We start from the raw sequence: 27327 nt of genomic DNA on the forward strand, positions 1-27327 counted from the left end.
AACCACGCTGGACGGACGAGAAGCGGGGTTTCCAACGTGGTAAGGCCGTTGACTCAATATCATGGCTAGATACTCCAGATGTTGAGGCAGAGGAGAAGGCTCCTAGCAAAATACCATGGACCCCCACTCATGGGAAGCATCCGGAAGCTTGTCCCGGCGCTGAAGAAGGTCGAACCCGACCTACCGGAGTTGACCAGACCTCCAAAAGGCGAAGGAAGCGGAAGCCTGCACCTGAGCGGCCATGAGGAAAGCCGGGAGAGTTCTCTCGGGAAAAAAACCTGCGATGCCACGGCGGGATCGCCACACTGCATCTTAAGCAGGAATACCTGCAGTCTAGGCTGAATTCCACGAGCTTCCTGGAAGATGGATGGAATTTAAACTGAAAATACCCGTCCTTCCCATCCAGGGCCTAAGGAGTCCTGTCGCCTCGTTACCAGTCTGATCAATTCTGCTGTTCCACGCTGGACGAAGTTTGTTCGACAAACTTGATCAGGGCTGAGAGGTCGACTACGGAACTCCCGTCTCAGATACTTTTTTACAAGAAAGGATCGACTGAAGAAGCCGGGGGTGAAGCCGTCAATGATCCTATGGAGGACCTTCTCCTAAGGCATGGATCATTCTGCCCAAACGGGCAAACTCTTGCCGACCCTATAGCATAGAGGTTCAGAGACACTGAATTCGCTGACAGAGACGGCAGGCGCGATATCATTGGGTGATCACAGAGATCGTGCAAGAATGGGCATAGGGAAGCTGTCATCCGGATGAGTAACCTTAGGCATCCTCCCAGCGTGAAACCTGCAAGGGGGAGGTGCCAATCCTAGAGTTCGTGAACTCTACCGCTCCCTCTAGGACTATGCCCCCCCCCCCCCCCCCCCCCCGGGAGAGCCTCCCATGCCATCTGTTCCTGACAGGAGGGAACTGCAATTGGACACCTTGTCTCAGTTGTCGTAGCCGGTCCGATAACTTAGGCCGACGTGGCTGAAAGAAAGAGGCGCTGGAGCCCTGCAGGGTCTGGAAGAAAGCGCCTTGGAGGAGTGAAAACGGAAGTCGACTTCCTCCGCACAGCCGCTGTCTATGTCTCTGTCCTTGGGCACAAACAAACTCTTCTCAAGGATGGAAGGGTGTCTGAGGTTGTCGACATCCACGGATGAGACACCCGAAAGGAAGTCCTCGGTCAGCGCGTCCAGATGGTCCAACATCGAGCTTGCCCGCAAGTTCGATACTTAACGACGAAACGCCAAGGTGCTTGAGCCCGAAAGGAGGAAAGTACCCATGACCTTCCTGTAGCTTCCTTGAACCAAACCTCGGGTCGTAACCGAGGAGGGAAAGGACCTGGTAAGCCCCTTTCACGAGATGGAGAAGAGGAAGGGGTAAACAGTCACCCCTTGGCCGATGGAGAAATCTCGAACGGAAAGCCCCCCGCCAAAAATCTTTCTAGGGAATGACGGGGAAGGGCTAACCCAGGTTCTGGAAAGAAGAATGTTGCTCAGACCTCCCTGAAGATTCTTCTTATTCTTGCATGTGCCATGCTCTGCGTTTACGGGGTGAGGCCGTGTTCTGGAAATACGCTCCAGAGGACTCGCCATGCTGGCCATGCTGCGAAAACCCCAATGGAAATCGTGGTCGCAATCGCCCTGGAGCTCGCGCAATGGTAAATCAATGATTTGCGCGTGGGCGAACGTGGAAGCGCCCATGCGCGGTCACGCAGGAACGCAAACGAAGGTGAGCGAAGGAGCGTAGAAGGAGGGCGAGCATGGTAGGAAGGGCGAGAGCTGGTGGTCAGCGAGCGATAACCCATAGGCGAACAATGGATACTGCAAGAATTAAGCCGACGTTCGTGCGAAGAAACACCGTAGGCTCGCGCGATGGAACACTGTCGGTTGCGCAACGGAATACCGTCGGTTCGCGCGACGGAACACCGTCGGTATGCGTGACGGACACCGTCGGTTTGCGCGACGGAACCCCGTCGGTTCGCGCGACGGAACACCGTTGGTTCGCGCGACGGAACACCGTCCGTCCGCGCGACGGAACACCGTCCGTCCGCGCGACGGAACACCGTCCGTCCGCGCGATGGAACACCGTTGGTTCGCGTGCGGGCGAACATTGGAGAGCATGTACGCGATCGCGCATGAGCGTAGGCGTGCGGTCGCGCGGGCAAGTGGGCGCACGGGTGAGCACAGGCGGTCGGGAGACCGATGACGCGTAGGCGGGCGATGGCGCGTTCTGGCGAGCGATAGCCTGTAGGAGAGTGAAGGCGCATTGGCAAGCGATGGCGCGTCGGCGAGCGGTGGTGAGTTAACAAAACGCTAGCGCACAGGGGAAGAATCGCGCGGGCGCGTAGGCGATTGCCAACGCGAGTGAGACTAGTGATACAGAAGGCGCGCAGGTGCATCAGAAAGGTGAGCACTGAAGAAAGCTGTTAACCAGGCGATCCTAGACGGTCAGAAAACCGTTGGTGCCCATTGGTGTGTGGCAAAGAAGGGCGCGCAGATGTGCGCTGGCAAATGAAGAAAGCTGGCGCACAGAAGGACAGAAGTAAAGGTGAGCGCTGGCTAGCAGGAGGAAGATCTACGGCAAGACTCAGCTACCGGAGATCGGGGTCCACAGCAGGCGAGCGCTAGATTGCTACTGATGGTGGTCAGGGAGACTGACACGCGTGGCAGATCGATGGCGATCGTTGACGCGTAGGAGATCGCTGACGAGCAGGTGAACGGTGACGCGTCTAAGGTCGCTGGCGAGCTGGTGATCGCTGACGAGCAGAAGGCACCGCGTGGAAGCCTGCGCGTAGAAGAAGAGTCCTTGACCCAGACCTGAACCGAAGTTCTAGATCGCGAAGGCGAACGTGGGCGCACAGGGCGCGTAACAGGAACCAACAGGAACAGCAGAGATGATCATCATGAGAGCGCTGACGAACAGTAGAGAGCTGGCGAACAGGAGAGCGCTGACGAACAGGAGAGCGCTAGCGATCAGGAAAGCGCTGATGAGCAAGAGAGCGCCTGTGCGCTAACACTGAGCAGGAGCAGGAGAGCAGAAGGGCGCGCAAGGGAACCCTGACACGCAAGGGAAGAACCCCCGTGGGAGGCAACCCTTTGCCCCGAAGGGATCGTTGTCCGTCGGGAGACTGATGTCCGTCGGAAGACCGTTGTCTGTTCGCCGGGAGACTGCTGTCCGTCGGAAGACCGTTATACGTCGGGAAGACCGTTATACGTCGGGAAGACCGTTTTCCGTCGGGAAGACCGTTTTCCGTCGGGAAGACCGTTGCCCGTCGGAAGACGAGGTCAGACTGCTGTCCATCTGCACCAGGGGTGGAAGATCAAGAAGGAGTTGTAGGTTTCATACGGAGATTCAAAAAGGCGCCTCTTAGCATCCTTATAGGGAGATGAAAGGCCTTTACGACGAGGCGGACGGTGAGCCTTACGGCGAAGGAGGCCAACAGCAACAGCAGCAGAAGAATGCTCCGAAAAGGAGTCTCTATGAGTGTACTCTCTCGCGAACGAAAGAGAAACACTTCGTAGAACAGACTGGTCAGCCAGTGACCTAAAAGGAGCAATCCTCCGAAGAGGGGCTCCTGCAGTTGCCCAGCCCCTTAAGCGAAACTGTAGGTGCGACCGCTCAGCACCAAGAGCATAGTCGCACGAAAAAAAGGCAAGAGAAGAAACCCCCCCAAAGGGGAAAAACTCAAGCCTGGACAGGAAAAACTTCCCTCGGAAGGAAAGTTACCCACCCAAGGAGGCAAGCCTCCTGAGAGTTCTAAAATGAACTGGAGAGCTGTCAATCGTCACGGGAGTACTTCCAGTAGAAGGAGACACGCCCCTGACGAAAATCCAAAGGGGAGGCAGCAACAGCCGAAACCCCAGGCCTCAACAAGACAGCTCACACCGTTGCCATATTACAGAAACGAACTAGATCGGTAACTGTAAAAAAAAAATAAAACAAAAATCATTAGTACACATTCATTCCCCCGGGAAGGCTCCAAAGAGGAATCCTGAGGGAAAGGAAACAAGAATTACACAACAGGCACGTGCCCTCACAACCACTTACACTCACGGAAGGAGAGCTGTAACCAAAACAGAATTATAACAATTATAATTATGAAACTATGTAATTATGTAATTTAAAAATGAATGAACACTAAAGAAAGAACGAAAACCCCGAAAGGAATCGTTCTACGCTGAAAAAAAAAAACAAATACAATTAGATTCATAAACTAATTGAGACAAAACGTACAGCGTAGCAACCCCCCACACGGGAAGGAAGCTACAAGGGGCGTAGTAAACGTAGTAAAAGGGTGAACGACCTCAAGAGAGAGAGAGAGAAAGACCGAAGTCAAACTCGACCACAACCCATAAAATTACACCATGGTGGCCTAAACTGGCGAGGGCTCCACGGAGATATCGTACACTACACACACAACTCTGAAAAGGAAACTTACTAATTTCTATACTCAAATATATATACAAACATGAAAAACTTAACATATATATAGAGTAAAATTAAGTGATTAAGTAAAGACAAAACAAACAATGGCTGCCAACCGAGGACAAAGACAAAGACGTCTGTCCCAGTCCGAGCCAAAAGTGAAAGTGAGCTTCACCGGTATGTCAGGGGGGGGAGGGGTAGCTAGCTATCACTCCTCTACCCCGCTGCTAACTAGCGCGGGGGTAATACACCCTCGTTAAATTCTAATGGCTCGCCATTTCAGCTGCGCTAAAAGGTAAACCCAATGTAAATAGCTAAGGTTTGTATTTCGGTTACGGAACAAACAAAGATTAATAGCAGTCCAAAATAGGCAACAACCATTCACTCTCTGAGCCAAAAGTAAAGTGAAGCACATCTAAGGTGTGAGAGTGAATGGGGTAGCTAGCTAACCCCTACCCCCAGCTGACAAGCGGAATGAGTAGGTAACACTTGCTAAATTCTAATGGCTCGTCCTTTCAGCTTCGCAGAAAGTAATGCCCCTAAAAATAGTGTAGGTTTGTATTCCAGTTACGGAACATACTCCCATTTCCCTTGAAAATTACCTTTATTTCCAGTGAAAATAAAGTTAATAAGATATACCCTAATATATCCTATGGTAATGGTGGCCATCCAGTGGGAACCGGGGGTTTTGGGTGGGGAAAATTTACTGGTGAATTGATAAATAATGGTAAAACTAACCTTTTCTTCTCTATAAATTATTCTCTGAGATGCATAATTAATCCCCAAAAATAACACAAAATATTGGCATCTTATTCCGTTGAAATATGTTATTTTCATTAGTAAAATAAATTTTTGAATATACTTACCCGATGATCATATAGCTGTCAGCTCTGCTGCCCGACAGAAAAACCTACGGGCGGAATACGCCAGCGATCGCTATACAGGTGGGGGTGTACATCAACAGCGCCATCTGTCGAGTAGGTACTCAAGTACTCTATGTCAACACAGAACCAATTTTCTCCTCGGTCCACTGGGTCTCTATTGGGGAGGAAGGGTGGGTCCTTTAATTTATGATCATCGGGTAAGTATATTCAAAAATTTATTTTACTAATGAAAATAACATTTTTCAATATTAAACTTACCCGATGATCATATAGCTGATTCACACCCAGGGAGGTGGGTAGAGACCAGCATATATGTTAACCTTAAGAGCTAAGTATTCCGTATTTCATTTTAGCAGTTATTCAAAATAACAAACATAAAATTAATAAGTACCTGGTAAGGAAGTCGACTTGAACAATTACTCTGCCTTTTTTTAAGTACGTCTTCCTTACTGAGCCTCGCGATCCTCACAGGATGCTGAGCGACTCCTAGGAGCTGAAGTATGAAGGGCTGCAACCCATACTAAAGGACTTCATCACAACCTCTAATCTAGGCGCTTCTCAAGAAAGAATTTGACCACCCGCCAAATCAACCAGGATGCGAAAGGCTTCTTAGCCTTCCGGACAACCCAAAAAACAACAATAAAAAGCATTTCAAGAGAAAGATTAAAAAAGGTTATGGGATTATGGGAATGTAGTGGCTGAGCCCTCACCCACTACTGCACTCGCTGCTACGAATGGTCCCAGGGTGTAGCAGTTCTCGTAAAGAGACTGGACATCTTTAAGGTAAAATGATGCGAACACTGACTTGCTTCTCCAATAGGTTGCATCCATTACACTCTGCAGAGATCTGTTTTGTTTGAAGGCCACTGAAGTTGCGACAGCTCTAACTTCATGTGTCCTTACCTTCAGCAAAGCATGGTCCTCCTCATTCAGATGGGAATGAGCTTCTCGAATTAAAAGTCTGATATAATAAGAAACTGCATTCTTCGACATTGGTAAAGAAGGTTTCTTAATGGCACACCATAAAGCTTCTGATTGTCCACGTAATGGCTTAGTCCGTTTCAAATAGTACTTAAGAGCTCTTACTGGGCACAGTACTCTTTCTTGTTCATTTCCAACCAAACTAGCAAGGCTTGGAATTTCGAACGATTTGGGCCAAGGACGAGAAGGAAGTTCGTTTTTGGCTAAAAAAACCAAGCTGTAAGGAACATGTAGCCGTTTCAGATGTAAATCCAATGTTCCTGCTGAAGGCGTGTATCTCACTGACTCTTTTAGCTGTTGCTAAGCAGACGAGGAAAAGAGTTTTCAAAGTGAGATCTTTAAAAGAGGCTGACTGAAGTGGCTCGAACCTTGCTGACATAAGGAATCTTGGTACCACGTCTAAGTTCCAACCTGGTGTGGCCAACCGACGCTCCTTCGTGGTCTCAAAAGACTTAAGGAGGTCCTGTAGATCTTTGTTGTTGGACAGATCTAAGCCTCTGTGACGGAAGACTGCTGCCAACATGCTTCTGTAACCCTTGATCGTGGGAGCTGAAAGAGATCTTTCCTTCCTTAGGTATAACAGGAAGTCAGCTATCTGAGTTACAGAGGTACTGGTTGAGGATACTGATTTGGACTTGCACCAACTTCGGAAGACTTCCCACTTCGACTGGTAGACTTTGAGAGTGGATGTCCTCCTAGCTCTAGCAATCGCTCTGGCTGCCTCCTTCGAAAAGCCTCTAGCTCTCGAGAGTCTTTCGATAGTCTGAAGGCAGTCAGACGAAGAGCGTGGAGGCTTGGGTGTACCTTCTTTACATGCGGCTGACGCAGAAGGTCCACTCTTAGAGGAAGTGTTCTGGGAACGTCTACTAGCCATTGCAGTACCTCGGTGAACCATTCTCTCGCGGGCCAGAGGGGAGCAACCAACGTCAACCTTGTCCCTTCGTGAGAGGCGAACTTCTGCAGTACTCTGTTGACAATCTTGAACGGGGGGAACGCATAAAGGTCTAGATGGGACCAATCCAGAAGAAAGGCATCTATGTGAACAGCTGCTGGGTCCGGAATCGATGAACAATAATTTGGGAGCCTCTTGGTCATCGAGGTTGCAAACAGATCTATGGTGGGTTGGCCCCACAATGCCCATAGTTTGTTGCATACATTCTTGTGAAGGGTCCACTCTGTTGGGATGATTTGACCCTTCCGGCTGAGGCGGTCTGCCATGACATTCATGTCGCCTTGAATGAACCTCGTTACAAGGGATATGTTTCGATCTCTTGACCAGGTGAGGAGGTCCCTTGCGATCTCGTACAACTTCATCGAATGAGTCCCTCCTTGCTTGGAGATGTACGCCAGTGCTGTGGTGTTATCGGAGTTCACCTCCACCACCTTGCCTAGAAGGAGGGACTTGAAGCTTCTCAAGGCCAGATGAACTGCCAGTAGCTCCTTGCAGTTGATGTGTAACTCGCTTTGAACCGCATTCCACGTGCCCGAGCATTCCCGACCGTCCAACGTCGCACCCCAGCCCGTGTCCGATGCGTCCGAGAAGAGAAGGTGGTCGGGGGTCTGAACAGCCAGTGGCAGACCCTCCCTGAGGAGAATGTTGTTCTTCCACCAAGTCAGTGACGACTTCATCTTCTCGGAAATAGGAACTGAGACCGCTTCTAGCGTCTTGTCCTTTCTCCAGTGAGCAGTTAAGTGAAATTGAAGGGGGCGAAGGTGAAGTCTCCCTAACGCGATGAACTGATCCAGTGATGAAAGCGTCCCTATCAGACTCATCCACTGTCTGACAGAACACCGGTCCTTCTTCAACATGAACTGGATGCATTCTTGGGCTTGATTGATTCTGGGGGCCGACGGAAAAGCCCGAAAAGCTTGACTCTGAATCTCCATTCCTAGGTAAACTATAGTTTGGGATGGGACGAGTTGGGACTTTTCTATATTGACCAGGAGACCCAATTCCTTGGTCAGCTCTAGAGTCCACTGTAGATTCTCCAGACAGCGACGACTTGACGCAGCTCTTAAAAGCCAGTCGTCCAAATAGAGGGAGGCTCTGATGTTTGCTAAATGCAGGAATTTGGCAATATTCCTCATCAGTTTGGTAAAAACTAGAGGTGCCGTGCTTAGGCCAAAGCACAGGGCTTGGAACTGGTAGACGACCTTCCCGAAAACAAACCTTAGAAAAGGTTGGGAATCTGGGTGGATGAGGACGTGAAAGTACGCGTCCTTTAGGTCTAACGAGACCACCCAGTCTTCCTTCCTGACCGATGCTAGAACCGACTTTGTCGTCTCCATAGTGAACGTCTGCTTTGTGACAAAGACATTCAGAGAACTGACGTCTAGCACCGGTCTCCACCCTCCTGTCTTCTTCGGCACTAAGAAGAGGCGGTTGTATAAGCCCGGGGATTGATGGTCCCAGACTATGACTACCGCTCCCTTTTGTAGTAAGAGAAACACCTCTTGCTGTAAAGCTAGCCTCTTTTCCTCCTCTCTGTACCTGGGAGAGAGGTTGATGGGAGTTGTTGCTAGAGGGGGCTTGCGTAAGAATGGAATCTTGTACCCCTCTCTGAGTAACTTCACAGACTGTGCGTCTGCGCCCCTGTTCTCCCAGGCCTGCCAGTAGTTCTTGAGCCTGGCTCCCACTGCTGTCTGAAGAGGATGGCAGTCAGACTCTGCCTCTAGAGGACTTGGAACCCTTCTTCTTGCTCCCACGTTGACTTCCGGCACGAGCACCTCCTCTGCTGGAGGCTCTGCCACGAAAGGGCGGGATGAACCTTGACGCTGGCGTGTCCATCCTAGGTCTAGGTACGGAGGGCAAAGGGGTGACTTTGCGTGCGGATGACGCCACCAAGCTGGGTGTCTTTCTGGATCAAGGAGGCAGCAATCTCCTTGATCAACTCTTCAGGGAAGAGACACTTAGAGAGTGGAGCGAACATCAGCTCCGACTTTTGACATGGGGTGACTCCAGCTGATAAGAGGGAGCAAAGGTGATCTCGCTTCTTGAGTACTCCAGACACGAAAGAAGCCGCAAGCTCACTAGAACCATCCCGAATGGCTTTGTCCATGCAGGACATGATGAGCATGGAAGTTTCCTTATCCGAAGGGGAGGTCTTCCTGCTCAATGCTCCCAAACACTAGTCCAGGAAGTTAAAGACCTCGAAAGCGCGGAAAACTCCCTTCATAAGATGGTCCATGTCCGAAGGGGTCCAGCAAATCTTGGAGCGTCTCATAGCCAGCCTGCGGGGAGAGTCTACTAGACTTGAGAAGTCGCCCTGGGCAGAGGCAGGAACTCCCAAGACGAGAACTTCTCCCGTGGCATACCAGACGCTAGATCTGGAAGCAAGCTTGACCGGGGGAAACATGAAGGATGTCTTTCCCAACTGCTTCTTAGACTGCAACCACTCTCCCAGTACCCTTAAAGCTCTCTTGGACGAGCGAGCGAGTACGAGCTTCGTAAAGGCAGGAGCTGCTGACTGCATGCCTAAAGCGAACTCAGAGGGAGGTGAGCGTGGTGCTGCAGACACAAACTGGTCTGGATACAAATCCTTAAAGAGCGCAAGCACTTTCCTAAAGTCTAAGGATGGAGGCGTGGTCTTGGGTTCTTCGATGTCGGAGTGTTGGTCGTCAAGATGTGCAGCTTCGTCATCATCAGAGATACCATCGTCTGAATGTTGAGGAGGAAGAGGCAACGGAGTGGGCTGGACGGCTGAGTCCGGCAGCACGGGTGCATGCGTGGCTGCACTGGACCCAACATCATGCCACTGTTGGTCAGTCTGAGAACTGGCAACAACCAAAGCTGAGTGGGTGCGCAAAGAGTCTACTCCCGACTGTGGAAGGATAGCGGAGACCACCGTGGGTTGCGGAGGCTGACGCACCGCATCAAAACACGGCAGCCTAACTCCACCTTCCTGTTGTTGTGGTAGCTCACGCACGGCAACGGAGTGCTCCGTGCGTCTGTGAGCGTCAGCATGCGTCTGGCAGGGTCGACTGCGCATGGGTGGAGGAGCTCTCACAGCCGGAGTGTGGGAGCAGGCAGCCGCAGCGTCTGCTGGGCGCACAACCGTGGCAGGTTGTAGGCAAACGGGTGCATCGTCAACCTTCTCCGCAGTCGGAGTGTGGGAGCAGGCAGCCTCAGCGTCAGCTGGGCGCACAACCGTGGCAGGTTGTAGGCTAACGGGTGCAGCGTCAACCTTCTCCGCACGAAACTCCTTCATAACCGCAGCTAACTGAGTCTGCATAGACTGCAGTAAAAACCACTTAGGGTCTACAAAAGCGGCAACAGACGGAGCTACTGTCCGTTGTGACTGAGGGTCTAAAACAGCGGGTGCGGCAACAGACGGAGTTACTGCCTGTTGCGGTACCACCTTGCCTCTCTTGGGAGGTGTGCAGTCGTCGGATGACTGCAGCGAGTCCGAACTGACCCAGTGGCTACACCTGGGCCGTTGGACTAGCTCGGAAGGGACCTTACATTTAAGAGGCCGTGAGACCTTGGTCCATCGTTTCTGTCTAGAAACCTCTTCCACAGACGAGGTATAAATGGGCTCACTCGTCTTCTTGTGGGTGGGACGATCTCGGTAAGATACGTCCGAAACCACGGAGGGTACGTCTGTACGCTGATTAAAGCCTGTCGAACCCTTTGGTCGTATGACATTGCTTCTCCCCTGGGCTTGGGAGCTTGCAAGAGGTCCCGGACTGGGAGGACAACAGGCACGAACAGACGCACCCTCATGCGCAACACTGACACTTTTCACTGCACTGACACTCACTTCACTTCCCACTGCACTTTTACCTTTCAACTCTCTGACGTCAGCCATGAGTTGATTGCGGTCATTCGCCAATGACTCGACTCTCTCACCTAGAGCCTGAATGGCACGCATCATATCCGCCATTGAAGGTTGATGAGAGCTAGCAGGGGGGTCGGGTGCAACCACTACAGGGGAAGGAATAGGTTGAGGGGCATGGGGAGAGGAAAAATCAATTGAGCGAGACGAACTCCTCCTGATCCTATCCTTCTCAAGCCTACGTGCATATTTCAGGAATTCTTGAAACCCGAATTCCGAAAGCCCAGCGCATTCCTCACATCGATCTTCCAATTGACAGGCTTTACCCCTACAATTGGAACAAACGGTGTGCGGATCGATAGAGGCCTTCAGAAGACGCCTTGAACAGTCCCTAGCGCTACATTTCCTGTACTTGGGGACTTGAGAAGGGTCAGACATCTTGAATTAGTCAAAGGGGGGAATTCAAAATCTATCCAAGTCGTCAACAATTAATCCAAATCCAAAAAAGAATGCAAGGAAGTATTGAAGATAACTTCTGCACAGCGATAGCTAATAACTAGAGAGAATACTTCACCAATTAACGTGAAAATCAATCCAGAAAAACAAGAGCGTATTCAGTAGGTCTTGCCGGTGACACGACAGAGAGAAAATTGGTTCTGTGTTGACATAGAGTACTTGAGTACCTACTCGACAGATGGCGCTGTTGATGTACACCCCCACCTGTATAGCGATCGCTGGCGTATTCCGCCCGTAGGTTTTTCTGTCGGGCAGCAGAGCTGACAGCTATATGATCATCGGGTAAGTTTAATATTGAAAAATTTATTTCACCCTTTTATTTACATTTTATAAACCAAACATATCCACTCCTGTTTGTAAAGTATCCTAAGAGCGATTGTGAGTTTTCTTTTAGAGAAGACCAACACATTTTTTATTCTAACTTAACTGTGAAGATTGCAAAGACAAATAAAAGACTTAGGTGTCTATCATACAGTTAGTAATTGTTTGTGATTTATTTCTAAGTTATGACCTGGATAGGAGGGTCCAGTTTTGTGACCTTTTATGAATCTCAAAAATGTTATTTTGATAATAAAATAAATTTTTGAATATACTTACCCGGTGATTATATAGCTGCAACTCTGTTGCCCGACAGACAACTCTACGGTAAAAACTCGCCAGCGATCGCTACACAGGTTGCGGGTGTGCCCAACAGCGCCATCTGTCGTCCAGATACCCAGTACTCAATGTAAACAAAGACTCAATTTTCTCCTCGTCCCACTGCGTCTCTATTGGGAAGGAAGGGAGGGTCCTTTAATTTATAATCACCGGGTAAGTATATTCAAAAATTTATTTTATTATCAAAATAACATTTTTCAATATTTAACTTAGCCGGTGATTATATAGCTGATTCACACCCAGGGGGGTGGGTAGAGACCAGCAATATATGTTTACACTTTTATGAGCTAAGAGTTTTTATTTCATTTTAGAAGTTATCAAAATAACAAAAACAAAATAAATAGGTACCTGGTAAGGAAGTCGACTTGAACAATTACTCTGCCTTTTAAGTACGTCTTCCTTACGGAGCCTCGCGATCCTCTTAGGATGCTGATCGACCCCTAGGATCTGAAGTATCAAGGGTTGCAACCCATACAACAGGACCTCAACAAAACCCCTAATCTAGGCGCTCTCAAGAAATGACTTTGACCACCCGCCAAATCAACCAGGATGCGAAAGGCTTCTTAGCCTTTCGGACAACCCAGAAAACAACAATAAAAACATTTCAAGAGAAAGATTAAAAGGGTATGGAATTAGGGAATTGTAGTGGTTGAGCCCTCACCCACTACTGCACTCGCTGCTACGAATGGTCCCAGTGTGTAGCAGTTCTTGTAAAGAGACTGGACATCTTTCAAGTAAAATGACGCGAACACTGACTTGCTTCTCCAATAGGTTGCGTCCATTATACTTTGCAGAGATATATTTTGCTTAAAGGCCACGGAAGTTGTTACAGCTCTAACTTCGTGCGTCTTCACCTTAAGCAAAGGTCGGTCTTCCTCACTCAGATGTGAATGAGCTTCTCGTAACAATCTGATAAAGTCTGACCAAGCATTCTTTGACATAGGCAAGGATGGTTTCTTAACTGAACACCATAAAGCTTCAGATTGGCCTTGTAAAGGTTTAGTACGCTTTAAATAGAACTTAAGAGCTCTAACAGGGCATAAGACTCTTTCTAGTTCATTGCCTACGATCTCCGATAAGCTGGGGATATCGAAAGATTTAGGCCAAGGCCGAGAAGGCAGCTCATTTTTGGCTAGAAAACCAAGTTGTAGCGAACAAGTGGCTTTTTTCTGACGAAAATCCTATGTTCTTGCTGAAGACATGAATCTCACTGACTCTTTTAGCCGAGGCTAAGCATACCAGGAAAAGAGTCTTAAGAGTGAGATCTTTCAGGGAGGCTGATTGTAACGGCTCCAACCTGTCTGACATGAAGAATCTTAGTACCACGTCTAAATTCCATCCAGGGGTAGCCAAACGACGCTCCTTGGTGGTCTCAAAAGACTTAAGGAGGTCTTGCAGATCTTTATGTTTGGAAAGATCTAAGCCTCTATGCCGGAAGACCGATGCCAACATGCTTCTGTAGCCCTTGATAGTGGGAGCTGAAAGGGATCGTCCTTTTCTCAGGTATAAGAGAAAAACAGCTATTTGAGCTACAGAGGTACTGGTCGAGGATACAGAAACTGACTTGCACCAGTCTCGGAAGACTTCCCACTTCGATTGGTAGACTCTAATGGAAGAAGCTCTCCTTGCTCTAGCAATCGCACTGGCTGCTTCCTTCGAAAAGCCTCTAGCTCTCGAGAGTCTTTCGATAGTCTGAAGGCAGTCAGACGAAGAGCGTGGAGGCTTTGGAGTACCTTCTTTACGTGTGGCTGACGTAGAAGGTCTACCCTTAGAGGAAGACTACTGGGAACGTCTACTAACCATCGAAGTATCTCGGTGAACCATTCTCTCGCGGGCCAGAGGGAAGCAACTAACGTCAACCTTGTCCCTTCATGAGAGGCGAACTTCTGCAGTACCTTGTTGACAATCTTGAACGGTGGGAATGCGTAGAGATCCAGATGTGACCAATCTAGGAGGAAAGCATCTATATGTATTGCTACTGGGTCCGGGACTGGAGAGCAATAGATTGGAAGCCTCTTGGTCAGCGAGGTTGCAAAGAGATCTATGGATGGTTTTACCCCAAGTGGCCCAAAGTCTCTTGCACACATCCTTGTGGAGGGTCCATTCGGTTGGAATTACTTGCCCTTTCCGACTGAGACAATCTGCTATGACGTTCAAGTCGCCTTGGATGAACCTCGTTACTAGGGAGATGTCTTGACCTTTTGACCAGATGAGCAGGTCCCTTGCGATCTCGTACAACGTCAGTGAGTGGGTACCTCCTTGTTTGGAGATGTACGCCAAGGCCGTGGTGATGTCCGAGTTAACTTCCACCACTTTGCCTCGAAGGAGAGACTTGAAGCTTTTCAAGGCCAGATGTACTGCCAACAGCTCCTTGCAGTTGATATGCATGTTCCTCTGACTCGAGTTCCACAGTCCTGAGCATTCCCGACCGTCTAGTGTCGCGCCCCAGCCCACGTCCGATGCGTCCGAGAAGAGAACGTGGTTGGGAGTCTGAACAGCCAGGGGAAGACCCTCTCTTAGGTTGATATTGTCCTTCCACCAAGTCAGAAAAGACTTTATCTTTTCGGAAACCGGGATCGAGACCGCTTCTAGCGTCTTGTCCTTTTTCCAGTGAAAAGCTAGATGGTATTGAAGAGGACGGAGGTGTAGTCTTCCTAGTGACACAAATTGTTCCACGGATGACAGCGTCCCTACCAAACTCATCCACAGCCTGACTGAGCAGCGTTCCTTCTTCAGCATCTTCTGGATGGATAGCAGGGCTTGATCTATTCTGGGGGCTGATCGTCTTGTTGTTCAGCAACGTCCTCATCAGAGGGTTCCTCATCCGAAAACTGATGAGGAAACGGCAACGGAGTGGGCAACGTCTGGCTCGCTGAGTCCGGTCGCACTGGTGGATGCATGACGGAGCCGGACGCAACATCATGGAACTGCTGCACAGTCTGTGAACTGTCAACAACCATGGGTGCGCGAGGAAGCACAGCGTCAACCCGAGACTGTCTAGACCGTCTGGGTTGTGCAGTCAACACCCTACCGGGTTGCTGAGGTTGACGCACTGCGTCAAAACAAGTCCCCTCTGCTGGTTGTTGAACGTCCTGAACGTCAACAACCACCTCCGAGCGTCGCTTAACGTCAACGTGCGGCTGGCAACCCACACTGGGTCGCATCGGTGGAGGAACCACCTCAACTGGCAGACGCGAGTAGGTTACCTCAGCGTCAACAGGGCGCACAACCGACCGGTTGGAAGGTTGTTGGCCAGAAGGTTCGGTAGAAACCTTCTCCGCATTAAAGTCCTCTATCAAGGACGCAAGCTTGGACTGCATGACTTGCAGCAAAGCCCATTTAGGGTCTACGGGAGCAGGTGTGGCAACAGACGGGGTTAGCAACTGAGGCGGTACCGCTTACCATCCCTGAAAGCCTTGTTATGCATGACATAATTGTACAGCAAAACTTCAAAGGCTCGAAAACAGCTGTGAAGTTGACCTGTAAACAACTTGGAGCGTCTCCTGGCCAGGCGCCAGGGAGAGTCTACGAGAATTGAGAAGTCTATCTGGGCAGAGGCATGAACTCCCAAGCCGAGAACTTCTCTCGTGTCATATCAGACTCTCGCTCTATAAACCAGTTTAAAAGAAGGGAAAGCAAAGGCTGTATCCCCCAAACTCCTCCTGGTGAAAAACCAGTCGCCTAGCCAACGTAAAGCTCTCTAGGAGAGCGAGAGAGCACTAGCTTAAAAACAACGGCTTCGAAGTAGCTAGGCCTAGTGTAAGCTCTGACGTTTAGGCGAACGAGGAGCAGCAGTTACAAAAAGATCCGGACAAAGATCCTTAAAAAATCATAATGATTTAATTAAAGTCCATAGGAGGCTAAGCAGCTTTAGGCTCCTCTCCATCTGACAGAGTCCTCAAGGGAATATCAGTAGGAGGGGGAACAGCAACTTCCTCATCTACAGGAACCTTGTCCGATAAAAGCTGAGTCTCAAGCAAGGGAGAGACCTCCCATGGTGGCAATGCTTTACAAGCAGAGTCCACACTCACTGGTGCATTAGTAGTGGACCAGAACGCAACGTCATGTAACTGCTTGACAGTCTGTGAACTGTCAACAACTGAACTGTCAACCACAACAGGTGCGTGAGGACGCACAGCGTCCACTCGAGACTGCTTTGACTGCCTAGACTGAGCAGTCAAAACAACTCTAGAATGCGGAGGTTGACGCACAGCGTCAAAACAAGTCAGCTCCGATTGTTAGTGAACGTCTTGAACGTCAACAGGAGCATCAGCAAGTGGCCTAACGTCCAAATGCGGCTGAAAAACCACACGAGACCGCATCGAGTGTGGTTCTAAACAACCTGACTGACGTGACTAAGCTACGCCAACGTCAACAGTAAGCATAAAGGAACGTTAGGTTGGCTGAAAGCCAGGATATCGATGAGATAAACGGCTAGACTCAACGGACTAATCGGCAGAATAGTCTTCCATAAGGGAGGCAAGCATATACTGCATGTCTTGCCATACAACCCATTAAGGATCAACGGAAATGGTTGTGGTAAGAGACGAGGGTAACGTCTGTGACCGCAACACTTTGCCAACAAAAAAAGACTCTCGGAGTCTGTGTTACGCTTTTGTTAGGCGGCGAGCAGTTATCCGATGACTGCATAGGGTCAGAGCTGTCCTAATGGTTGTAACCAGGACGCTGGACCTGTCCTGAAAGGACTGACTTTCGCTTAAGGGCTTCGAAACCTTGTGACAGGTTTCTTATGCGAAAAGCCTTCGGATGACGAGGAGAAACAACGTCTCTCTCGTCTTATGGTAGGGGAGATCTTGGTAAGATACACCCGATACCATAGAGGGAAAACGTCTGTTCGTTGATCAAGGCCTCTCGAACCCATAAGTCGTTTGACATTACTTCTCCCCTGGGCTTGGGAGCATGCAAGAGGTCCCGGACTAGGTGAACGACAGGCACGAACAGACGAACCCTCGGACGCAACACTGTAACACTTTGCGCATATCACTTTATCACTTCGATTTTCTGTTTTGCACTTATTTCACTGAAATCGAAACTTTTACTGATTTCTACCTGAAACACGCAATTCTACCCTTCATTAAAAGGTAGTAATTGCGAAATCAGTCGTATAATGCAAGCTCATTAATACCAGCAAAAAACAGAAAACATATTTTAAGATAAAAAAAAAAAAAAAAAAAAATCAGTGGCTGGGAAAGAGACTAAACACTAGTTCATATAACTACGTTTTCAATCTCTCACCGCACATAGCCTGGGGACGAGAATAAAAAACTAAAAACGTTTTATCCTTCCTCCCCGTACAGCGACTAGGGACGAGAGTAACTCGAGAACAACGTTACCCGCTTGAACGGAACGTTTTCTCTCCTCTCTCTCCCTCCGTCTCTATCTCTCTCTCTCTTTCTCTCTTGATTTCGCACCTAAGAGAAGAGCCCAATTATATTTCGTCAAAAAAACATGTTATTTGACTAAAGGAAAAAACTGAAAGGTTTTTCAAATAAAAAGTTCCTTTATAATAGAATTTAAAACATTTAAGCTAAGAAAGAATGAACAAAACGTCAGAATCGATTTACTCTTACTGCAAAGTGAAACCGTGATACACTCTCTCTCTATCGTAAGGATAGAGCGCATGTTGAACGTCCTGAACGTCAACAACTGCGTAGCATAAATAAACTAAACGTTAGTTCATATTTGAAAACAGTACGAAGACTATCAAAGAAATTCTTTCATAAAATATTACATTTAAAAAGTTTTAAATCCTTAGCTCTTTAAAAGCTAAATACGATATAAAGGGCTCAACGTTGATTAACTTCGGTTTCCAAATTAGGACCGCCTACTCTCAGGAAAGGTCTATATAAACAAAACATTAAAATTATTTTTATATGTTTATAATAAATGGAAAGTTAATCGAAGAGGCCTAATAAAGGCGGAGAGATATAAAATATATAGAGGAAAATCTATAACGTGATAAGATAATTACTAAAAGCCTAAACACACTTCCGTCTAAGGGAAGGGTCGGCCATTTAAAAGTGAAAGAAAGTCCATACTCTCTTTGTCACCATAATTAAATCTATCCAAAACGAGTTCGAGATTTAAGATGAAGATAAAACACCTGCATAGCGAAAGCTCAAAACTAGAATAAAGTACTTCACCAATTAGTTGTGAAAAAACTCCAGTTTAGCAACAGCGAGTAAGTACGTCTTGTCGATAGCTCGACAGAGAGAAAATTGAGTCTTTGTTTACATTGAGTACTGGGTATCTGGACGACAGATGGCGCTGTTGGGCACACCCGCAACCTGTGTAGCGATCGCTGGCGAGTTTTTACCATAGAGTTGTCTGTCGGGCAACAGAGTTGCAGCTATATAATCACCGGCTAAGTTAAATATTGAAAATTGTTAAATGATCACGTTTTTTTTTACTGTTTCCATCCACCCAAAATCCCAGGTTTACACCTGTGTCTGTCAAGAAGAGGGGTGTAGCTGGAGAACAGTTTATTTGCAGTGGAATTAAAGCACAATACTAGGTAAAACATTTTCTGTAGGAATAGTTTTTAGTATTAATGTTTTCCCCATCTGTAACCATAATAAAACCTAACATTTACCATAAGAAAGTGTAGTGCCGTGTTGTTCTATAATTTTACCAAAATCTCTTTAATAAACTTAGTCAATGTCTGAGCTGATCTGTGTTTGCAGATCTACATACACTGTACTGTATATTTCTGAATGCATTCTAACTTGGTTGGTATTCACATACTGACACGCCCTCACATTTAATTCATATAAAAACTAAAATTCTCAGACCTCACATATTCATATAACAAATTCTCACACCTCACATTTAATTCACGTATGAAGCTGGTTTACGATTAACAAAACATTATAATTCAGAGATACCTTGCCAGGAGTAAAGATGTTTGCAAAGCAAATAAAGGGTGGACACTTTGACTTAAGTACACTAAGGAGAAGCCAGTCTAAGAAAGGCCAGTAAGGATATGGCAGTCTAAAAGTGTCACACCTCTCCCCAAGGTAGGAAATTAGATAAGGATATAGCTCCTAGGTTAAGTTAGGTGGGGAACCTTAGGTTGGGTGGTGTTTTTGTTTCCCTTTTAAAAATTTTTTTAATCATAACTTAAAATTATAATACAGTACTTTAATTTGACTCCACTAACACAAACCATATATTTTTTCCAACTGATTATCTTGCATTTATTATGCCATAGAATTTATTATATGAATTATTTAGCCTTTATTATGCCTGAGAATTTACATGAATTATCTTCCATTTATTATGCCACAGAATTTATTAAATGAATTGTCTTGGATTTATTGTGTCATAGAATTTATTATACGAATTATCTTGCATTTATTATGCCAGAGAATCTTTTATATGAATTACCAGTATCTTCCATTTAGGATGCCATAGAATTTGTTATATGAAATATCTAGCAGAGCCTTTGTATATCAGCGGCCAGTTCCTCTAGCAAACATAATATTTGAACATCAACTAAAATAATCTTCCCCATCCTAACCTAAATGCCGTGTCCTTACCTACTTAACTAACGGGTCCCCCTGAGACCCCCCTTACACTGATGTATTCTTAGTAAGCCGTCATCTTACATACAGGTGGCCGCTATACTACATACACCCAGATAATCTATTAAAGGAACTGTCTTGCGCTTGTTATGCCCGAGAATTTATTATATGAATTGCATGCAAGGTCCAAAAACCAGGTGCGACTTTTGGTTCGCCAAGAGTGGTCTGCCAGTCATGAACTAGTCCACTTGCAGAGATAAAGCCATAATTTTAAAATCTCGCAATTGCTATTTAGGAAAATGCTGGCCTGGATAAGCTAGCTTAGCCTTAACGAATAAGTTATGCAAATCATAAAAAGCATTTAAACGGCTAAGCTTCAAAGTCTGTAAGTTACAACAGGTAAACTTCAATCTAACCTATACTGACACATGTAATTCAGCGTATAGAATAAACATTTTATCCTCATGTTACCTGAATTCCTCGTCAAATATAAATCTCTAATGTGACAAATTGAATTTGCAAAATATCATTGTCACACGACGCTTACGTAAACCCTGTCACTATAAAGAAACTTTGTTTACATTCGTTTGGCGCCACTCAAGTCCAAAACAACTAGAGTGGCTATATCGCTATTTCCCACCAACTTAGCATTAGCAAGTTTAATCATGATTAGCGAATCATTCGAGATGTGTCAATAACATTGGATATTTGCATTGTTGATTTGAACCAATGATAACTTGATGACAAAATTAAAAGTATCAACTTCCATTGCATCATGTCAGTTGGGAAAAGAAAATTTGAATACACAATACAAAATTATAATGGGTGCGAAATACCAATCCTGTGTCGTAGTCTTTTATGACAGACATTGACAGTCCTTGAAACGTTCAAAACACAGAAAAGTTAAATGAATGTTAAGGCACAAAGGCCAGCAAATCTTACATATTCAATACTAGAAAAAAAAAAGTTGCAAAAAATGCTGATTGAGAAAAAATACTGGGAAATTGTTGCACTACCTTCTATATTATATGGAGCAAATGTAATGAACTTGACGGAAACTGAAATAGGAAAGTTGCAAAAAATTGGGAATGGAGTTTATAGAAGGATATTAGAGGGTGAAAAGAATACACCAATTGTAGCCTTGAGAGGGGATGTAGAAACATCTGCTATGAATACAAAGGTAATGGACGGAAAGCTGAGGTACCTCCATAGCATTTGTAAGGATGAGAAGAGTTAAATGGAGTGTAAGGTGAGTCCAATTCTGGATAAAAACTGGAAAAGTGAAATCAAGGAGGTGGAAGTATATGCCACATTTTCGTCAATCTTATCATTCAGAGCAAGGACAAACACATTATACTTGAATATAAAAAACAGACACGAAGGTGGCAATATAAATTGTATATTCTGTGATGCAGAGGAGAATGTTAACCACATCGTGTTATATTGTTCACAGTATAGTGATATAAGAAGAAATTCGAAAAGCAATAGAGCTCCAACAACCATACGAAGATAGTGCACAAACAGTTGGAAAATTCCTATCCTTTTGTGAAGAAAATATTGAAAATAAGAAAGTGTACAACAACAAATGTGAGTGAAAGAGAAAAAATAGTTAAAATAAGAAACACACAAAACTAAACGACACAAGAAGCGCCGATGCAGAGGCGAGGCCTCAACTTACCTGAAGAGTACATGGAGAATGCCAACAGAACTTCAAGGTTTATTGAATTAGCATGTTTAGTTTGAAAATTGACGCGAAAGTGGCTAAGACTATCAAAATTCACCTGAAATGCAAATTTATGCTTGAGAAAAGGCTACACTTATTAGAAAAGTAGTAACCACCCGTGATAAATTTTGCAAAATAAATCGGCCCATCAGTTTGAGTCTTAATTCATCGTTATTTCAGTTTCCTTCAGTGCTGCAAATTTGCATTTTTAACAATTTATTGTGTCTAACCAGCTATTTTGATTTCTACTTCATTGGTATCCGGGCAACATATTGAATTATTTTATCGTCTTTTTTTTTTTTACTCACTTGGAAAACTACAAAACAGAACAATTACCGTTATCCGCATTTAAGTAAATATCATTCTTAAAATTAGTCATGTAATCCTGTTGCATCCTGAAATGCATTTATATTGTGTACATCGAATGGTATTCCTTGATATGTCCATGAATGAATTCATTGTGTTTGAAGTCGAGGCCATTATTTAAAAAGAAAAAAAAAACAGATGGAAAGCCCTTGGATACGATGGCAAAGACAGGTATGATTGCAGATATTTATGCAATATCGGCAGGATGTGCAGATTTCAACCTTAATGCACCTTCACTGCCCCCTCTCCTAGCAACATCAACTACGTCCTCGTCAACTCCATTTGAGTTTGTGTTTGCTGATTAATTTGAATTTGGGGGTCAGAAATACCTGGTGATAGGGGACCACCTATCAGGGTGGTCGGAAGTGTTTTATGGCCACCAGGATCAGGTTCGTCAGGCGTCGGTGCTACAGATCTTATTGAATGCCTCCGCTCCTTATGCGCAACAGTCGGTGGCCCCCCCCCCCCCGGGAGATGAGCTCTCGAGTGACGGTGGTCCAGAGTTTACAGCCAATGCCACCCACGATTTCCTCATCAGATGGGAAGTCAAACATACCATGTCATCACTGTACCACCCGCAGTCAAATGGTGGGGCGGAAGTTGCGAACTTGCGGTCAAAAGTACAAAGAAATTTCTAAGATCCAACATCCATACGGTATACCAAATCAAAGGAGTCCCTTGATGCCCATACTTGGCCCTCTGCATACGGTATACCAAATCAAAGGAGTCCCTTGATGCCCATATTTGGCCCTCTGCATACGGTATACCAAATCAAAGGAGTCCCTTGATGCCCATATTTGGCCCTCTGCATACGGTATACCAAATCAAAGGAGTCCCTTGATGCCCATATTTGGCCCTCTGCATACGGTATACCAAATCAAAGGGGTCCCTTGATGCCCATACTTGGCCCTCTGCATACGGTATACCAAATCAAAGGAGTCCATTGATGCCCATACTTGGCCCTCTGCATACGGTATACCAAATCAAAGGAGTCCCTTGATGCCCATATTTGGCCCTCTGCATACGGTATACCAAATCAAAGGAGTCCCTTGATGCCCATATTTGGCCCTCTGCATACGGTATACCAAATCAAAGGGGTCCCTTGATGCCCATACTTGGCCCTCTGCATACGGTATACCAAATCAAAGGAGTCCCTTGATGCCCATATTTGGCCCTCTGCATACGGTATACCAAATCAAAGGGGTCCCTTGATGCCCATACTTGGCCCTCTGCATACGGTATACCAAATCAAAGGAGTCCCTTGATGCCCATACTTGGCCTGCCCATCCACTACATATTAGGGGCAAATGCTTTGTTCCGAATGTCGCAGGCTATCGTCTAAAGCACTTGGATAGAACTCTCACAGTCACCAAGGTTTTGGCCCATGAAAAGTACTCCATCAGGATCAATGGGTCTGGCAGGGTAACTGTGCGGAACCGGAGAATCCTCCGTGTCTTCATCCCTCTATCAACCAACATTACAATGCCTGCCCTCCCCCTACACAATGACTACAGCTGCAAGCACCCCAAACAAATCCCTCACAGAAGAAACACCACCCTCGAGTACATCGTCACCCAACCAAACGGTAATGAAGCTACCCCCCTCAAGGTTGCAAGAGGCACAGCCAACAAGCAGCAACCCAGCATTGGTGCCACCAGGAGCCAATCATTTGTCACCTGGATGCGATGAGGTTCCTACATTACCCTCCCCACCACCTGACTCACGCCCTCGTCCAGTAACCAGGAAACCAAGTTGGCAGGTGTCTGGGGACTGGATAATGAAGTAGTTAAGCTGAATAAGCTCTTAACTCTAATTACAAGCTTAGAGTGAGAATGAAAAGTTATGGTATGGTAACAATGTATTGGTAAGGAGGTGGTAAGATTGAGCAAGGGAAGGATTCTTTACATGCAGCCCAAGCTAAGACTTACGCTCATCTCTCTCCTACTGCTTTCTTTAGATTATTAGATACTAGCACCAACATGAAAAAAAATACTCATAAACACAATTGTAAATTGGTGTTGTTTTTTTTCTTCACTAGGTTATAATATACTTTCTGTTGTTTCTTAATACATTACTGTAAAGGATAGGAATATCAACAAAAAACTCTTCCAGGTTATAATATACTTGCCGTTGTTTCTTAATACAGTACTGTAAAGGATAGAAATATTAACTTCTAGGTTATAATACACATGCACTTGCTTTTGTTTCTTAGTACAGTGCTGTAAAGGATCGAAATATAAACATAATGCTCTTCTAGGTTATAATATATTTACCGTTGTTTCTGAATACTGTAATGTAAAGGATAGAAATATCAACAGAAAACTCTTCTAGGTTATAATATTTTGATGCTGTTCCATAATACAGTACTGTAAAGGACAAAAATAACAACATGAAAGTCTTCTAAGTTATAATATCCTTGTTGTTGTTTCTTTATACAATAATGCAAAGGATAAAAAGATCAACTTGAAAGTTTTCTAGTTTATAATATACTTGCTGGTTTTTCTTAATAAAGTACTGTAAAGGATAGAAGTATCAACATAAAACTCTTCTAGGTTATAAAATACTAGCTATTATATATTAATACAGTGCTGTAAAGGATGAAAATATCAACATAAAAGTCTTCTAGGTTACAATATACTTGTTATTGTTTATTAATACAGAACTGTAAAGGATAATAATATCAACATAAAACTCTTCTATGTTATAATATACTTGATGTAGTTTCTGATTACATTACTGTAAAGGATATAAATATCAACATATAACTCTTCTAGGTTATAATATGTTTGCTGTTTCTGAATACAGAACTGTAAAGGATAGAAATTACATAAAACTCTTCTAGGATATATATTTGCTGTTGTTCCTTAAAACAGTAATGTAAAGGATAGAAATATCAACATAAAACTTTTCTTGGTTATAATATACTTGCTGCTGTTTCTCAATACAGTACTATTCAGGATAGAAATATCAACAAAAACTACTTCTAGTTTATAATATACTTCTTGTTTCTGATTACAGTGCTGTAAATTATAGAAATAACATGAAACTCTTCTAAGTTATAATATACTTGCTGTTGTTTCCTTACATAGCACTGCAAAGGTAAAGGATACACAACTGTGTCAACATAAAACTCATCTAGGTTATAGTATGCTTGCTGTTGTTCATATATATATATATATATATATATATATATATATATATATATATATATATATATATATATATATATATATATATATATATATATATATATATATGTGTGTGTGTGTGTGTGTGTGTGTGTGTGTATATATATATATATATATATATATATATATATATATATATATATATATATATATATATATATATATATATATATATATTACTGTACAGGATAGAATTACCAACATAAAACTCTTCTAGTTTATGTGCTTATGATTACTTCTGAATACTCTAGAGCAGGGGTGGGTAACCCTTTTTTGGATGAAGGCCATCTTGCAATTCCCCAATGCTCTTTGAGGCCGCATAGAATTTTTTTGGTTATTTTATTCTCCAAGTAATTTATTAGTAATCTAAAGAAAGAGTGACAGGTTTATAAAAATTTAAAGCATTATAATTTCAAATATTTGATTTAAGTACTTTTTTATACAAGTAATCAATAAATGAATTATATTTAAAACTAAATTTTAAAATATTTCATTCAAGTTTGGGTAGTTTTCAAACTACCGTAAGTAAATGAATAATATCGAAAGCATGTCATTTCCAAATTACTTTAGTTAAGCAAGTAGGTTCTTTGTATTGAAGTGATAAATAAAATAATATTAATCTTTTGGAAAAGATAGCTTATAAATATCAACAATATAACCTTTTCAAATATTTTATATTGGCAAGTAGATACTTTTTAAACAAACACATCTCCTAAAAATGCAACATCCCAGTAAAAATTTGTATCTGTTTAAACACACTTAGATGTTTTCAGTTAAAAAAAAAAAATGTTTTTTGCTTTCTTAAGATGTTCAATAAATCCCTAGTTTTTAGCTTTCATAGCTGGGACACCATCGGTTCATAACTTATTATAATAAGAAAGTAAAATTTAGTTTTTTTTTGTGACATTGCTTATTGAAGTTGTTAAAATGTCTGTTCCTCTTGTCCTTGCGTTAAGATTACCTAAGGGAAGCTGTTTTTCATACAATCAAAACTCGTCAGTGAAAGCACAAATAAAATACCTGTTGACTCATCTATAACTAACATAGATCACAGTGAGGAGATGGACAAAACAGGAACTCTTTCGTCCATCATACGTTAAATCACTCACTGCAACTAGCAGTTTTTCCTTGTCAGCTACAACAGCGGTTGCAGCTGACAAGGAAAAACTGGCAGTTTTATTAAGTTAGGATTCATTGAATTCAAGGAAAAATTGCTTCCATTCTCTGGGAGCTACATCACTGAACACAACTTTTCTATTGTCTGTGTGTACATATTTGCATGTGTGTACATACAGTAGAATGATTTCATACACACAATATTCAGTGTCAAAGCAGAAATATACTACACATACTGTACATATATCAAAGGCCGTAGAAGGCCGCACTTGATGGTCCAGAAGGCCATATGCGGCCTTAAGGCCACAGGTTCCCATCCCTGCTCTAGACTCTAAAGGATAGAAACATCTACACAATTTTACGGGCTGCCTAAGGCAAGAGCCCGTGTCTTACACAAAGGTAAGGAAATCTGACACACATCTACACAAAATACAAAGTAATAAGATATAAATATGAAATATAATGACTTAAAAGGATAATAATAAATGTTATTGTTCAGCAGGATTTCTAGTAAACCCAGAAACAGCCCAAGTTTCGGAACAAAATTTGTATGCAAGAATAATCTAATAATTATTCACATAGTTACACCTTTATAACTATGCTAAAATTATTTCATCAATCATACATATTTGAGCTTCACTATACACAATAAAAATACATAATATCATGGCATAAATAATGCTCTAATACTATTACCAGTACAATTTATCAGCTGATATCTGATTAACATAGTAAGTCTTTGTCTTTGAGCTGTTTGAAGTTTTTTATCTGCTGAAAAGTATCAAAAGAACTTTAAAAGATTGTTACCTATGACCAACAATTGAGGTAATTTTGTTTATATGTACTGTACATTATGTTTATACAAATTATATTTAATCTATACATACAAATATTATCAGCTCTGCATATTGACGCAAAGGGCCTAGGTTAGATTTCGCCAGTCGTCTCTATCTTAAGCTTTTAATTCCATACTTCTCTAGTCATCATTACCTACTTCGCAATTCATAGTCCTCAGTCATGTTGGCCTGCGGAGCCCAGATTAACAATTAGTGAACTAATCTCGCTTAGGGGGTAAAAAAAAGCATGTCCAAACCATCTCCATCTACCCCTCATCATGATCTCATCCAAATATGGCATTTGAGTAATCTATCTTATAGT

General features: G+C 44.3%; 1 protein-coding gene across 1 annotated transcript in view; it reads right to left on the bottom strand.

The window, feature by feature from the left end:
• Positions 1-20401, bottom strand: part of LOC137658693 (E3 ubiquitin-protein ligase RAD18-like) — a 297989-nt gene extending 277588 nt beyond the window's left edge. The window contains exon 1 of the mRNA XM_068393684.1: positions 20248-20401. The gene's annotated coding sequence lies outside the window, so the exon portion shown is untranslated. The remainder of the gene's footprint in view (positions 1-20247) is intronic.
• Positions 20402-27327: the final 6926 nt, after the last annotated feature.

Source organism: Palaemon carinicauda, chromosome 19 (assembly GCF_036898095.1).
Source record: "Palaemon carinicauda isolate YSFRI2023 chromosome 19, ASM3689809v2, whole genome shotgun sequence".
NCBI classification, from domain to species: domain Eukaryota; kingdom Metazoa; phylum Arthropoda; class Malacostraca; order Decapoda; family Palaemonidae; genus Palaemon; species Palaemon carinicauda.